A 13,780-nucleotide genomic window follows, 5' to 3' on the forward strand; every position below is an offset into this window, starting at 1 on the left:
TCACCTTACAGGCAAGACAATGGCACTAAATTCATATCTCTCAAGAGTTACCCTGAACGTTAATGGGCTAAATGCCCCAATCAAAAGACACAGGGTATCAGAATGGATAAAAAAACAAAACCCATCTATATGTTGCCTACAAGAAACTCATTTTAAACCCGAAGACACCTTCAGATTTAAAGTGAGGGGGTGGAAAAGAATTTACCATGCTATGGACATCAGAAGAAAGCAGGAATGGCAATCCTTATATCAGATCAATTAGATTTTAAGCCAAAGACTATAATAAGAGATGAGGAAGGACACTATATCATACTCAAAGGATCTGTCCAACAAGAAGATCTAACAATTTTAAATATCTATGCCCCTAACGTGGGAGCAGCCAACTATATAAACCAATTAATAACAAACTCAAAGAAACACATCAAGAATAATACAATAATAGTAGGGGACTTTAACACTCCCCTCACTGAAATGGACAGATCATCCAAGCAAAAGATCAACAAGGAAATAAAGGCCTTAAATGACACACTGGACCAGATGGATATCACAGATATATTCAGAACATTTCATCCCAAAGCAACAGAATACACATTCTTCTCTAGTGCACATGGAACATTCTCCGGAATAGATCACATCCTCAGTCCTAAATCAGGTCTCAACCGGTATCAAAAGATTGGGATCATTCCCTGCATATTTTCAGACCAGAATGCTCTGAAGCTAGAACTCAATCACAAGAGGAAATTTGGAAAGAACCCAAATACATGGAGACTAAACAGCATCCTTCTAAAGAATGAATGGGTCAACCAGGAAATTAAAGAAGAGTTGAAAAAAATTCATGGACACAAATGATAATGAAAACACAACGGTTCAAAATCTGTGGGACACAACAAAGGCAGTCCTGAGAGGAAAATATATAGCGGTACAAGCCTTTCTCAAGAAACAAGAAAGGTCTCAGGTACACAAGCTAACCCTACACCTAAAGGAGCTGGAGAAAGAACAAGAAAGAAACCCTAAACCCAGCAGGAGAAGAGAAATCATAAAGATCAGAGCAGAAATCAATGAAATAGAAACCAAAAAAACCCACAATAGAACAAATCAACGAAACTAGGAGCTGGTTCTTTGAAAGAATTAATAAGATTGATAAAGCCCTGGCCAGACTTACCAAAAAGAAAAGAGAAAGGACCCAAATAAATAAAATCATGAATGAAAGAGGAGAGATCACAACCAACACCAAAGAAATACAGACAATTATAAGAACATACTATGAGCAACTCTACGCCAACAAATTTGACAATCTGGAAGAAATGGATGCATTCCTAGAGACATATAAACTACCACAACTGAACCAGGAAGAAATAGAAAGCCTGAACAGACCCATAACCAGTAAGGAGATTGAAACAGTCATCAAAAATCTCCAAACAAAAAAGAAGCCCAGGGCCAGACGGCTTCCCGGGGGAATTCTACCAAACATTTCAAGAAGAACTAATTCCTATTCTCCTGAAACTGTTCCAAAAAATAGAAATGGAAGGAAAACTTCCAAACTCATTTTATGAGGCCAGCATCACCTTGATCCCAAAACCAGACAAGGATCCCATCAAAAAAGAGAACTACAGACCAATATCCTTGATGAACACAGATGCGAAAATTCTCACCAAAATACTAGCCAATAGGATTCAACAGTACATTAAAAGGATTATTCACCACGACCAAGTGGGATTTATTCCAGGGCTGCAAGGTTGGTTCAACAACCGCAAATCAATCCATGTGATACAACACATTAATACAAGAAAGAACAAGAACCATATGATACTCTCCATAGGTTCTGAAAAAGCATTTGACAAAGTACAGCATCCCTTCCTGATCAAAACTCTTCAAAGTGTAGGGATAGAGGGCACATACCTCAATATTATCAAAGCCATCTATGAAAAACCCACCGCAAATACCATTCTCAATGGAGAAAAACTGAAAGCATTTCCGCTAAGGTCAGGAACACGGCAGGGATGTCCGTTATCACCACTGCTATTCAACATAGTACTAGAAGTCCTAGCCTCAGCAATCAGACAACAAAAAGAAATTAAAGGCATCCAAATCGGCAAAGAAGAAGTCAAATTCTCACTCTTTGCAGATGATATGATACTATATGTGGAAAAGCCAAAAGACTCCACTCCAAAACTGCTAGAACTGGTACAGGAATTCAGTCAAGTGTCAGGATATAAAATCAATTGGAAGTTAAATATTGTGAAAATGTCTATGCTACCTAAAGCATTCTACACATTTAATGCAATTCCTATCAAAGTACCATCCATTTTTTTCAAAGAAATGGAACAAATAATCCTAAAATTTATATGGAACCAGAAAAGACCACGAATAGCCAAAGGAATATTGAAAAAGAAAGCCAAAGTTGGTGGCATCACAATTCCAGACTTCAAGCTCTACTACAAAGCTGTCATCATCAAGACAGCATGGTACTGGCACAAAAACAGACACATAGATCAATGGAACAGAATAGAGAGCCCAGAAATAGACCCTCAACTCTATGGTCAACTAATCTTCGACAAAGCAGGAAAGAATGTCCAATGGAAAAAAGACAGCCTCTTCAATAAATGGTGTTGGGAAAATTGGACAGCCACATGCAGAAAAATGAAATTGGATCATTTCCTCACACCACACACGAAAATAGACTCAAAATGGATGAAGGACCTCAATGTGAGAAAGGAATCCATCAAAATCCTTGAGGAGAACACAGGCAGCAACTTCTTCGACCTCAGCCGCAGCAACATCTTCCTAGGAACATCGCTAAAGGCAAGGGAAGCAAGGGCAAAAATGAACGATTGGGATTTTATCAAGATCAAGAGCTTTTGCCCAGCAAAGGAAACAGTTAAGAAAACCAAAAGACAACTGACAGAATGGGAGAAGATATTTGCAAACGACATATCAGATAAAGGGCTAGTGTCCAGAATCTATAAAGAACTTAGCAAACTCAACACCCAAAGAACAAATAATCCAATCAAGAAATGGGCAGAAGACATGAACAGACATTTCTGCAAAGAAGACATCCAGATGGCCAACAGACACATGAAAAAGTGCTGCATATCACTCGGCATCAGGGAAATACAAATCAAAACCACAATGAGATACCACCTCACACCAGTCAGAATGGCTAAAATGAACAAGTCCGGAAATGACAGATGCTGGCGAGGATGCGGAGAAAGGGGAACCCTCCTACACTGTTGGTGGGAATGCAAGCTGGTGCAACCACTCTGGAAAACAGCATGGAGGTTCCTCAAAATGTTGAAAATAGAACTACCCTATGACCCAGCAATTGCACTGCTGGGTATTTACCCTAAAGATACAAACGTAGTGATCGGAAGGGACACGTGCACCCGAATGTTTATAGCAGCAATGTCTACAATAGCCAAACTATGGAAAGAACCTAGATGTCCATCAACAGACGAATGGATAAAGAAGAGGTGGTATATATACACAATGGAATACTATGCAGCCATCAAAAGAAATGAAATCTTGCCATTTGCGACGACGTGGATGGAACTAGAGGGTATCATGCTTAGCGAAATAAGTCAATCGGAGAAAGACAATTATCATATGATCTCCCTGATATGAGGGAGAGGAGATGCAACATGGGGGTTAAGGGGATAGGAGAATAGTAAATGAAGCAAGATGGGATTGGGAGGGAGATAAACCATAAGTGACTCTTAATCTGCTGGGGGGAGGGGGGTTGGGAGAGGGGGTTGGGGTTATGGACATTGGGGAGTGTATGTGCTATGATGAGTGCAGTGAGGTGTGTAAACCTGGCGATTCACAGACTTGTACCCCTGGGGAAAAAATATATATGTGTATATAAAATAAAATTTAAAAAAAATTATTAGTTATCAAAAAGATTTTAAAAATGTCTTAGAGTTATTCTTTTTAAAATTATCTGTGGATTAAATTCACATATTGCTCAATTGACAGATCATTCAGGATCAATATAATTCCTATTTTTGCATTTTAGATGTATAAATCATTATGAACCATTTTAACAAAAATGTAGATGAGAGTGGGAAGAATGTTATTAAAAGGCAGTGTCGCTCAGTTCTTTAGATCCTTTCTGAGTTATATGCCAAAAAATAATGACAGATTATCACAGTTTGAATAATCTATCAATTTGATCTATCAATTTAAAAATCTATGAATATTCTTTCAATTCATTTGATATATAAAAGTGTAAAATATTGGTCATTACTATCATTTACTTTCTGGACACTAAGTCAGAATTTTGAATCATCTGTTTTATTTCTGCCCTTGATGAATTTTATATAGTAGAGCAATTCATAATTGCGATATTAATTATCTTTTGAAAAATGAATGAGGACTGCTTAAGGAGAGAAGAGAAAGAAGAAACACTGTCTTGTTCTCATGGAGGCTAAATTCATGAAAGCATATGTATGGTGGTTTTTGTTCCCTCAGAAAATCCTCATGTAACCTTAGGTTATATATACCCTAATTTGCAGATTATTACTTTGTAGTATATTATTTGTTTACTATTTTGTAATGGTCTGTTTTTAAAGCTTGGCACATACACTCCCTCTATTCACAAAGGCTTGCCATTTGAGATTTTATGTATATGTCTAACCAGGATTTCCCACTAGCAGGTGAGCCATTATGACAAAGAAATGGCTCTTTATTGCATTCTTAAGAAAAGGAAGGGAGACTGCTGAGTAAAAAGTAATGGACAAGAACATTAAGTTTTCAAGATCCCTGGCTTTTCTCTGGATGGTGGATTGAATCACGCATTATCTCTCTTTTTTTCTTGTAAAATGGGAATAGCCAAACAGACAAACACTGGAGCTGTTGCTTGCATTTCTAACAACAACAACAACAACAACAACAACAACAAAACAGATTTTATCCTCTGTGTTTATCAGAGTCATTATATGCTTTGTTTTGACACACACACAAAAAGTGTTTAGAAGTCATTTTGAATGACGTAATTCAAACTCTTCAAGAACTACAAAATTTACGTAAGCCAGGACACTCTTGGAGTGTTTGGGGTAAAGAGTTGTAAGTATGTCTCTCACTATCAAATAACCAGCCTCTGAGATTCCTTCAGGGCCACACTTCAAGGCCAGAAGCTAACCCTTTGATAAATGTGCAAGTGAGATAAGAAGAGGGAGCTGCTCAATGAGACCAGCTATCTATCAGGGCCACTGGTATCTTATCTTTGCTTTACCTATTGGTTATCTTGTAACATGTGTACTTTTAATTAAAAGTAATACATCTTCTCTTGGTTACTGACAAATATGTCTGCCCGCAGGGAATAGAGGGTAAGGGAGTAAGTGAACTATAAGAGATGAACCTAATTTCTTAACAAAGTCCTCTACAGGCCGTACAAGGGTATAAAACTTTATTTGCTCTAAAATATTTTAAAATACTTGAGGAAAAAACATTTTTGTGCCTTTTGTTAGTTTTGTTTGTTTGTAAAGTTTTACTTGTTTAACAAATACTTATTGACCCGGGCCTTATTAGAAGCTCAGAAAATAACAGGGAACAAATCAGATAAAATCCCTGTCCCATGGAGCTTACTCTCTAGTGGGAAATTCTCAAAGTGAATTTATGGAGACAACAGAGAACTAGATGAGTGAATCCATGGATTCATAGATATATGTCTACCAAAAGCCAAATGTCTTTGTTATCAAGTTGCTTAATGGTAAGGAGAAGATGGTTTCACAAGGACAAAATGGAAGACTAATCCATAATTTTCCAGACAGTCCTATTTTCAGCAATTTTACCACTTCTATAAACATGTTTAAGATTGTATTAATTTATTTGAAAGGTAGGGAATATATATGTGTGTGTGAATATACACATATGTATTTATATATATATATATCTGTATGTATATAACACACTGGTATATATATTGGTATCTTTGGAAGATTGTGAATAAGTAGAGTGCTGCATAACTATAGTTAGTATTATTGTGTTCACATTTTTTTGTACTTTATTAGTAGACATTTGCATTGTTTCCAATTTGCATCTACTATAAATAAAGCATATACATTCTTGTATAAGTCATTATATGGGCATATGATTTCATTTCTCTTTTGATGAGCAGAGAATTTTTTTATCAAATCACATATATCCAGTGTTTATCTATTTTTTTGTTTTATCCATTCTTACCTCATTCAAAATCAAGAAAATATTTTCCTATATTTTCTTCCAGAAGCTTTATGTGTTTAGCTTTTTCATTTATATGTACAGTTCATCTCAAATGAATTTCGGGCATAAACTGATATAGAAATTGGGGCTTATTTTAATCGATAGTTGTCCATTTTTTCCAACACCATTGTTAAAAAAAGAACTTAAATTCCCATTGAGTTAATTCAGTTCCTTTCATTATAAAACAGTGAATTCTGTATATGTGTGTCTATTTCTAAATTCCCCTGTTCTACTTATCTATTTCTCTTGATTATTATAGGTTTATAGTGAATCTTATAATTAACTATTTTTTAAATATTGTTTTGGCTATTAATAGATCTTTTCATTTTCATATAAACTTTATGTGACATTTCTATGTAAACTCTACTGAGATTGGATTGGGTTATTCTAAGTTTACCAAGTGATTTGGAGGGAATTGGCATTCAAAAGTATGGAAACATTCTTAGCCATTATTTTTTTAAATACATCTTCTGTAAAATCTCTTTCTCTTTTCTTGCAGAATGTCATATAATGCGTATGTGTGACTATTTCATTTGGTCCTAGAAATCTCAAATTTTTTAAATTCTTTTTTTGCTCTTCATTTGTTATTTTTCATTTTAATAGAGGTAATTTTTATTGACTTTTCTTCAAGTTCATTAAAATGTTATTCTACTTTCTTTAGGCCTCTGCTGAGTCTGTTGAATAGATTATTTGCGATACCACATTTTTTTCTTTTTAAAAAATTTTTTAATTTATTATTATTTTTAAAGATCTTATTTATTTCTTTGACAGAGAGAGAGAGAGAGATCACAAGTAGGCAGAGAGGCAGGCAGAGAGAGAGAGGGAAGCAGATTCCCCGCTGGGCAGAGAGCTGAATGTGGGACTTGGTCCCAGGAACCTGAGATCATGACCTGAGCCGAAGGCAGAGGCTTTAGCCCACTGAGCCACCCAGGTGCCCCCACCCCCCAGTTGTTTTCTTTATGGGATATTCTGGAAAACTCTCCTGGATATATTTATGGAAGACACACTCTATCCCCCAACTCCACCCAATCCAGACCTGCTTGGGTCTGCTTCTACGCCAGTCATCAATTTATTGCTTCTCAGCTCCCAAACTACTCTTTATACAGCTACTTATAATGTGGGAGCTAGAATCTGTACATATTTCTCTTTTGCTCACTAACATGATGGTTGGGCAGCATATTGAACATCCCCTGGTACTCACCTGCCATGAGTTTCACTGCCCTACCACCGGCAGCTTCCCAAGAAGTTCTGGAGGCATTGTAGTCATCTTCTCATTAGCTGAGTAGTAGCCCTGTGGGCAACTTGCTGGAGAGTTTCATCGATGCCTCACCTCTGCAGACAATTTTCTGCATGCCTCCTTTGCCTGTAGTACTGTAGTGATCTTTTCTGCCACCCATTGGCTACAGACAGGCCACCACTTCCAAAGAAATCAGAACCTAAGCCATGTGTAGAGGAACTTTCAAACCTTTCCTTCCTGGACTATTCTGCCTCAGCCATATTGATAGTAGCTGTTCCCCCATATCTGATACTTCTTTATTCTTTATTTGCATTTTACTACTTAATTTCTGTTAATTCTTGATTTCTGTTACTAGTTAATAAATCTTTATTATAAGTTCTCCCTATTCAGATGTACTGTGTGGTTTCTGTTTCTTAACAGGGTCCTAACTAATATAGAATTGGTAATAATAATGGTTCCAGGAGACAGACCCACAGAGATGGGATTTGGGGATTGGTTTTGTTGCATTATTGGGCTTTAATACAGTGTTAGCTTCCTGGCTCATTAGAATGGGATACTAATATGCCAGGACATTCAGTGGCATCATAATTAATCAAGCTATGGTGAGTGATTGTGGCAAAGTGCCAATTAAAACAAGTGTCTTGGGGTGCCTGGGTGGCTCAGTGGGTTAAAGCCTCTGCCTTTGGCTCAGGTCATGATCCTAGGGTCCTGGGATCGAGCCCTGCATTGGGCTCTCTGCTCGGCAGGGAGCCTGCTTCCCTTCTTCTCTCTCTGCCTGCCTCTCTGCCTAGTTGTGATCTCTGTCAAATAAATAAATAAAATCTTTAAAAAAAAATAAAACAAGTGCCTTATACACTACATGTTAACTCATTAAATTTAAATAAAATAAGTTGAAAATAAAAAATAAATAAAACAGGTGCTTTGGGAGTCTAATGACTTGTCTGTTATGGCTATAGGGATGACTATAAGAATTGTGATGTGAGATAGTTCTGTGGTCACTGCAGGACATGGAAGCAAATGATAAGTTCAGGTCCCTTTACTGTCAGTCCATGTCATAGTATGAAAAAATAAAACATTTTCTTGACAGGCTATAGGTCTGTTGCTGAAAAATCAAAGACAGTATGTAAAGACAGTAATCAAAGTCCAAAAATGTGATTATGTGGCATGTTGAGTTACGGTATTAGTTGAATTCAGTCTTAATAGTTTTCTGTGTTAAAGTTAAAGCAGAGATTAGGAAACACTAATCCTTGAAATGGAAACCTCTGACCGATGTAAATGCAATGGGAAATCTTCATCTCATATGTCACTTTTAGTCTCACTTGTTGGTAGAAGTAGATTGCCCTCCTGTGTATGAGGAGATTGGGATTTCTTTCTTTGTAAATTATATATACTTAAGAAGGGATGGATGTCAGTTCTATTCAAGACATATCACAGTTAGTCCTTATTACCATTGGATCTATAACTAGTGCCAAATCTCACAATGTTCCAGGGTAAAAGATGTACACTATGACCCAGAAAGAAATAGCTTAAACACCAAAAGAATTTCAAGACTTTGCTGTTACATCTGCAGAAACTCAGAGAACATATTAAATGAAATCATGAGGACACAAATACTATTTATGTAAGTGAATTTCTTAGAGATTCTGAATTTAATGCATTACATTATGCAGTAGAGGTGACTCAGGTGGCTTATTATTTGGTTGAGTGAAACTTTGACACAATGTGGTCTATATTTAGTGAGCTTTAGGTACTAGAGCTTACCTGTATGATATGAATGAGGGAATCCACAGACTTAGGCCTGTAAGAATATAGGAGTCGTGATGTGTGACCTCCAAACCCTCTATGTTCCATAAGAACATAGACTACTCCTTCCATTAAAGCTTTAAAAATTCATACATGAGGGGAGTAATATATTCTTGACAAGCCCTCAGTTGCTCTCTTTTATATTATATACATTGGTCTACTATATTTATCATAAGTATATATATATTAAAATACCACATATATAAATATAATTCTGATACTACTGCCTATGGATATTTAAATCAAAGTCTTTCAAGTATTCTACATTTTTTTCCCAAATTACTCTTGCTATCAAAATTATGTTGGTAAAAAAAAATACCCTCGTCTTACTCTTTAAATAAGTCTATATTTTGTACTTTGAATTTTGATTGGATCTAGTCATTTGATTTGATTCTGTGCTGGGAGCAAGACAGTGAAAGTTCTTGTAATAAAAGAACATCTTTAAATCCCTTCATAAACATGAAAAGATAAAACTAAAGCACATTTGGGACAGACACAGGCTGTGCATGAAATTATAGTTGATTTTGTTGCTCAACGAAATCATACCATAACAAGCAACTGCAGCAGTAACCCCGTGTTCAGATTAAACATGTTCACTGAGTATCTGTGATGTAGTCAGTAGTAAGATGCATAATATCCAGTGTATACAAACAGTAAAATCCATAGATTCTGCCCTCAAGGATTGCATAATGTATTTGGGAATATAATTCTAACCAGTGAAGTATTATCATTGCATATAATACATATGCATTATATATACATTGCTTGTGTATCATTGCATATATATATAGTATATATGCATTATATGCACCCATATGTATGCAGTGCAGTCATTAGGTATATACTATATATAAGCACATCGTATATCATTACATACCTGAGTGTATTTGTATGTACTTTCATTTTTTAATCTTAAATCTTGCCCTATATTAATGAATTATGGGGCAGATTGTTAACCTAGGGAGAAAGGGGGATATAAAGGTAATAGTAGAACAGAACAAAAGAAAACAAGCCATGAACAAGCATTTTAAATGATATCCATATACTTGGAAACCAAATTTTTTTTAAAAAGGTACATAGTGAACTTGATACCAGAGATAGATCATCACTTATGTGACAGTTACTGGAGAAAATAATAAAATAGTTCAACTTCTGTCTGGAGTAATGGAAGACTACTGTATCATTTACTGTAGTTAAATTTGTCTAGGAAGCCACTTTTGATTAAAGAAAAAAAGTCACTAAGGTATTTATAAGCTTAAGACCCTAACTTTGACTCCTTGTATAGCATTTCACATATATCATACAGTATTTAAAATTTTTAGTTAATTTTGTATTTATTTTTTTCTTCCCAGATATGTTAATAGTGAAGTCTATATTTCATAAATATTTTCTCATTGTAGTAGAACTCTGCATAGTGAATTGCTTTAGACATATTCAGTACACTTCCTTCATTTATTGTATATATTTATTTGACAATGAAATAGATACACTATTGTTTGGGATTTAAAACTGTACAAGCTTTTAGTTATTAGAATTAAGGTGGGGCGCCTGGGTGGCTCAGTGGGTTAGGCCTCTGCCTTCGGCTCAGATCATGATCCCAGGGTCCTGGGATGGAGTCCCACATCAGGCTCTCTGCTCAGCAGGGAGCCTGCTTCCCCCTCTCTCTGCCTGTCTCTCTGCCTACTTGTGATCTCTCTCTCTCTGTCAGGTAAATAGATAAAATCTTTAAAAAAAAAAAAAGAACTAAGGACCTTGACTTTAAGTATAAAATTATTAATGATATTATAACTATTAGACTTCTCAGTAAAGTATGATAAAACAAACTCAAACCTGAATTTTTTTATATCCTGTCATCGTAGTTTCTCTTTTTGGAAGTTTTCCCATCATAAGAGGCCCTTCTTTCTACTTGGAATTTTTAAGTAAAAAGGATAAATTTGTGAATATCAACAATTTCTTATATGTAATAAAAATTACACATTAGCATTATAGAAAAAAGTTTGAAGTCATTCTTAAATAGCTCTGTGTGGTCTTTGAAGTGTTCTGGTTTTCTGGAAGAACTCATCAAGACCTGAGGTTTTCTCTAAAGTAATTCAGTGAAGTGACCAAATACCCCTCATTTTAATGGACTGTATCAGCCTCCTAGGAATTTTCACTGGAACATTAACTCGTTCCTTTATAGTCCAATTCTCAAATAGCTGTTCTTGTCCTCTTTCAAAAAAGTCAGCAATTGTGAAAGCATTTTCTTAGAGTTTTTTCTCAGTTTTGTAGAGACATTATTTTTAAAGTCATATTCATTCTTTTTGAGTTTGTTCAAGTAGAATAAAAATATTTTAATCATTTACATAATCTCCCATTAGTAGAGATTTAATAAATTCCCAAATAGTTGTTTTTCTTTAATTAAAAATTTTATAAATACCTATTGAAGTTCTGACATATCTCATAGTGCTAGTTGCTGGCATTGTGTAGATGGATTAAAATAAATGTCCTGGAAATTCAAAGAAATGAAAGTAGGACACATTGTGAATAAATAAGTATAGAATATTTGCAGTTGCATCACAATGAAATGAATGAAGACTAACTGCCTGAGAATTGGGTAAAGCATCACAGGAGTTTAATAAGAGATATCTGAAATACATCTTTAAAAATGAGTGAGAATCATGAATTGTGTAAAGAGAAAAAACCCATATTCTGGGCCAATGTCAGTGTGTAATGTATCAAAGAAGTCTCAAAGACTAGTGAGAAACCCTGTGCACAATTCAATTATAGTGTCAGGTGGGAGACGGGAAACCAAGATACACAATCAAATAAGGTTTTGTTTATTAAGGGAAGATATTTGGGATGCTCTTGGCTCTAAGGTACAGAAAATCCCAATTCAAACTTGCTTTAAAAACAGTAAATTTATCATCTTACATAAAAGAAATTCAGGTTCAGAAGTAAGAGTATGCCCTCAATCATCAGTGTCATCATCAGGCAGTTTGAACACAACATGCAAAGACAGAAAAATACAGAATATTTGTTGTATTCCCTTAGGGAAGATAGACTGTGGAAACAATCAATAAAAATAATTTTAGAATAGGTATTTGAAAGATAAAATATATAACTAGAAATATGTGTAAGTAAAAATAGTATTTTTTATTTTTTATTTTTTTATTTGAGAGAGAGAGTGTGCGCACTCAAGTGAGGGAGTGGAAGTGTGAGCCAGGGGATGGGCAGAGGGGAGAGGGAGAAGTAGGCTCTCCACTGAGCAGGGAGCCCAATGCAGACTTGATCCCAGGATCCTGAGATCATGACCTGAGCTGAAGGCAGATGCTTAACTGACGGAGCCACCTAGGTGTCCCTGAAATTAGTATTTTAAATGAAATTAGCATATTCCAACTATGTGAATGAATAAATATGGAGAGGATAAGAATATATAGAATCCACATGTACAAAATTCCTTCATGTAATATATAAAGCAGGTTAAGTGAAAACACAGTCACTTCTAGAGACCCAAGAGGACTTCTCTGATTGGTATTTTTCTTAGCAGTAGACCATCTGCTATCAAGGATTTCTTAGCAGGTCTTTCCAGAGTTGGATCACATGCCACTGGCAAATCCATCATTGAGAAAGGAATGGGGCCACCATGACTGATGAAGATTAATCAGAGAGGGTACCTAGAATCCTGGTGGCAGTCATCTTCTCTGGAGGGTCATGAATGAATAGCTAAGCAAAGCTTGTGTTTTTATTTTGCTTTGCTTTGCTTTGCTTTTGTTTAAGGAAGAAAGATACAGAGAGGATTGGATAGGTGACCAGTTTGTTCTTACTGAGAAAAAAGGAAAATATCCACATGCTTAATGAAACTAATAGTATTTATTGAATCAGCGAGACTCTTTCAGGTTTATAGTATCAAATGAGCATAAAATGTGCAGGCACTAAGTTGTAGAGTGGTGTCCTGAGTCGAGCGTACATGGTTTACAAAAGATTGAATAAGTATCTCTCTGTGTTCTTTTGTTTGACATTATACTATGAGGTTGAATTTAATATATGAGAAGCCAGCAGAGGTTCTCTGTGAAAGAGGGTGATGATTTTTTCTTTTGAGAAGATAATATTAAAAAAAGGTAACGGGTGATCTAAGATCCCATAGGTTAGAAGTGACTAAACCATATTTAAAACATTGCAATATATCAGGAGAACATTTAGGGCTAAGTTATGAAAACATTAATGATATTGGAGAAGTCTGGAGGTTTTCTGCACATGTACCTGGGGTTAATAGTTATAGGATTGATGAACAATGAAGCACTGAAAGAGGGAGACAGAAACTTTAAGAATGATACCTACATGATATTAGGAAAGGCTTAAATAATAGCAATAGCAGTGCCTAAGGCAAGACATGCAGGGAGAGGACATTTTTGATACACTATTTTGAAGGTATTGATGAGATATCATAGAGGCCACCTTCAATATATAAATGGAAATATGCATCTGAAGCACAGGAAATCATGGAATCAAGAGCTGTTACCAAAGCAGTCATATTTGAAGATG

This window comes from Lontra canadensis, unplaced genomic scaffold (genome assembly GCF_010015895.1).
Source record: "Lontra canadensis isolate GAN:19392208 unplaced genomic scaffold, GSC_riverotter_1.0 scaffold4, whole genome shotgun sequence".
Lineage (NCBI taxonomy): Eukaryota > Metazoa > Chordata > Mammalia > Carnivora > Mustelidae > Lontra > Lontra canadensis.